This window comes from Copadichromis virginalis, unplaced genomic scaffold (genome assembly GCF_057382275.1).
Source record: "Copadichromis virginalis isolate Kocher_CV1m ecotype Utaka unplaced genomic scaffold, C_Virginalis_male_GT1.1 unmapped_scaffold_1, whole genome shotgun sequence".
NCBI classification, from domain to species: Eukaryota; Metazoa; Chordata; class Actinopteri; order Cichliformes; family Cichlidae; genus Copadichromis; species Copadichromis virginalis.
This window is the reverse complement of record NW_028188589.1, coordinates 7,620,909-7,623,995: the sequence shown is the minus strand read 5'-3', so window position 1 is coordinate 7,623,995 and position 3,087 is coordinate 7,620,909. Positions and strand designations below refer to the sequence as shown.

At 43.3% G+C, this 3,087-nt stretch overlaps 1 long non-coding RNA gene across 2 annotated transcripts; it reads right to left on the bottom strand.

Annotated features, from left to right (window-relative positions):
- Nucleotides 1-419: 419 nt before the first annotated feature.
- LOC146679715 (uncharacterized) lies at nt 420-2,082 on the bottom strand. Of its 2 annotated transcripts, XR_014918509.1 has the most exons (3): nt 1,136-2,082; nt 984-1,044; nt 420-873 (listed from the first exon to the last, which is right to left on the bottom strand). It is a non-coding gene; the product is annotated as an uncharacterized LOC146679715 (long non-coding RNA). The 2 variants fall into 2 exon arrangements; XR_014918508.1 differs by having other exon boundaries at nt 420-1,044.
- Between the last annotated feature and the right edge of the window lie 1,005 nt (nt 2,083-3,087).

Below are 3,087 nucleotides of genomic sequence, written 5' to 3'. Positions count from 1 at the left end.
CTTTCTGTCTCCTTTCACTTTTTAAAGGTTGCCATGTTAGAAAACATATTTTGCCCTGCCGTGCTGTTTATTGATGTGGCAAATGAAAGGTTTATGAAAACATATCTAAATCTGTCATCAGTAATCAGCAATGATCATGTCTCACCTCTAGTCTCTGTCTTAATGTCAGGTTTCCACCGTGTGTTGTAGATGTTCAGGAGGTTAACTCGACCAACAGTCTACTTCCTGTTTAGAATACCAGGACAGGGAGGATGGTGCAGGTTTAAGTTTATTAGACTGATGCATGTATACCAACAAGACAGCGTCCATCACTATGACAACAGCGTTTGTTTTCATTCAAAGGCTTTATGGTTTTTCCTTTAATACCTGGTGGGCCGGTCTCCAGTCAAAATGCCCGGGACCATTTTTTGTCCCAGTCCAGCCCTGGTGTCAGATCTGCATGCAGTGTCAATGAGACGATCAACAACAGATCAGACAAAACACTCAGGCGGACACTCCTCTGTAGAAGGAAACATGGAAAGTGTGAGGTAATCAGTGCACAACATCACTTTGTATTTCAGGCTGTTTTTATATAGAACTTCAGCACCAATGTAAAAGTTCTGGTTTGAGGAAGATGAAGAACATTTTCAGGAAGGATGCCGTCTGCAAGCAGAGCTGCTTGAACCTCAGCGCTGAGGTCCAGACTACTTCCTGTGAAGCCACGTGATGTAAATCTGCTGCTGTAACTTCACAGTTTACTGAAGCTAAATGCAACGTTACCATATAATCTGTTTTCAACAAAGGTTTCACTCCGTCCGGTGTTGATGGAATGATTCAGGCCGTACTCGTCAGGCTTCCCGTCGACCACACGCATTTCAGTCACAAACCCCGTGACTGACAACAAGGGAAACAGCAGAAGAAAAGATGTGAAAAATACTGGATGATGATGATGGAGGATTAACCGCGGTGGCTAAACTGTTTCCTGTCTTTGTGGGCGTACTCACAGGGAAGTTTCCAGGCACGTCAGTCTTGGTGGCTAAAGTCTCCATTTTCCAACATGTATCGCTACAGGTGCAAAGACACAACATTAATCATCAGTGTAAATATTTTAATGCTGTCCAAACGGTGTTTGCTTTGTCTGTCCTCTCGCACTCACAGAGGAAACGAGGACGCCACCTTCAACCCATCTTCAGTTGGCTCAACCATGGCCGGACTTCCTGTTGGCTTTGTGACAGCAAACCACTTGAAATTAGAGCAAACTGCAGTCAAGCACCACTTACAGCAACCTGTGGACACGCAAATGGAAAGCACTGAGAATCATACAGAAGCATAAGAGCTGTTTATTGTAACACGTGTGTGTGTGTGTGTGTGTGTGTGTGTGTGTGTGTGTGTGTGTGTGTGTGTGTGTGTGTGTGTGTGTGCACATTAATAACACACTGATGTATGTTAGTTTGATTTATGCTATATCTGAGAAAACAACTGCAGAATTTTACATCAAAGTTTCCAAAGCTGATGTTTTGTTGTTCACTCTGTTTTATATTCATATAGTTTGTTGTTTTTAAATCAGTGGACAAAATAAATATTATCACACAAAATCCAGGGTGAAACATAACCAAATAACCTAAATGGTGAAGTCATTATAGAAGTACATGTTGCAAAGGTCAGCCTCCTGTATAGACTGCTAAACTGTCTGGGGGGGCCCTGCCTGTCCTCGTTGGATAAGCTCCACCCCTTTTCCATAAGACGGAGACATTTGTATGAAAATAGATGGGCAGTAAAATAAAAAATAAAAAATATTATGGATGACTCTGTAAATCAAAGTCGGCCTGAGGCAGAAGCAGAAACCATGAGGAGCACAGCACCACTCGCAGAAGGGCACGAAGTGAAGCCATAGCTGCTGAAGAGTGAAGACGTGATGATGGAGGAGATCACAGATGAAGATCTGCTGCCTGCTGACTCTTTATATAGAAGAGTGAGACTATCTCCCCACCAGCAGCTGCACTTATACAAACCCCAGGTGCTGGGATGGCTTTGAACATGTGACATTTTCTGCAAACACATGGACAGTTTCATAAGCACAAAGATTATTCCTGCAGCGGCAGAATCGTATCCACTGTGTGAGAGGTGAACGTCAAATAGTTCTTAGAAAATGTAGTTTCTCTTTAAGCTTTTAACGTCTCTTTTACCCCCATTTGTCTAAAACTACTTGACAGCCCTTCATGTCAGAGGTTTATTACCTGTGCAGGATGGAGCACATGGTCTCAGTCAGGCTGGACACGATCACTCCTACAGGAAGTAAATGTGATTTTATTTCACCTGTGAAATGATGAAAAACAGCAGAATAGCTCACGCTAACAAACGGGTGTTGAAATGTTTCATTTTCTGCTGTTTCACAGGTCAAAAAGGGCGTCGAAGCAAACTGAAGCTGAGCTGCTGCTGCTGTTGTAGTGCAGCATCTGCTGTGTGCTTCATCAGAGAACCTTCTGTACACAGCAGACAGAGGCTGCTGCCACTGAAGTCCATCTGCTAGAGAGCTTTAAACACTGGTTATTGAAGTGGCTTTGATGATACTGATACACAGTCTTTGCTGCTGTCACAGGACAGGGATCCACCAGGGAGTAGTTGTCAGGATAAAGAGCCTTCGCTTCTCTAAATATAAACTGGATACTTGTAGGAAACTTTGGGAAGCAGCATTTTTCCTCATATCGTCTAAACTGAAGTTAGCTCAGGTGCTTCTTCCATACTTGCTCTGCAGAAAGCCAAAGAGTTTGGAGCTCTGCAAACATTTGCAGCACAGCTGGATGTTTGTAACTTTGGTCACCTCTGTATCATCCCTCAGATTCTTTCTGCACAGCTTTGAAACCATGACAGCACGAGTGATGCTGAGGAGACGTCCAGTTTAAACAGACCTTTATTCCTGGAACACAAACACATGAAGTGATGCTGCTAAAGAAGAACATTTAATCGCACTAATGAATCAAGCATCTGTATGTTTGTCTGTCAGTCTGTCAACAGTTCCTCTGATCGACTTCAGACTTGGTGGGTATTTTGTTTTTGCAGCGGTCAAAGTCGATCAGCGTGTTGCTTTGTCTGCTGTAAATCTGCCTG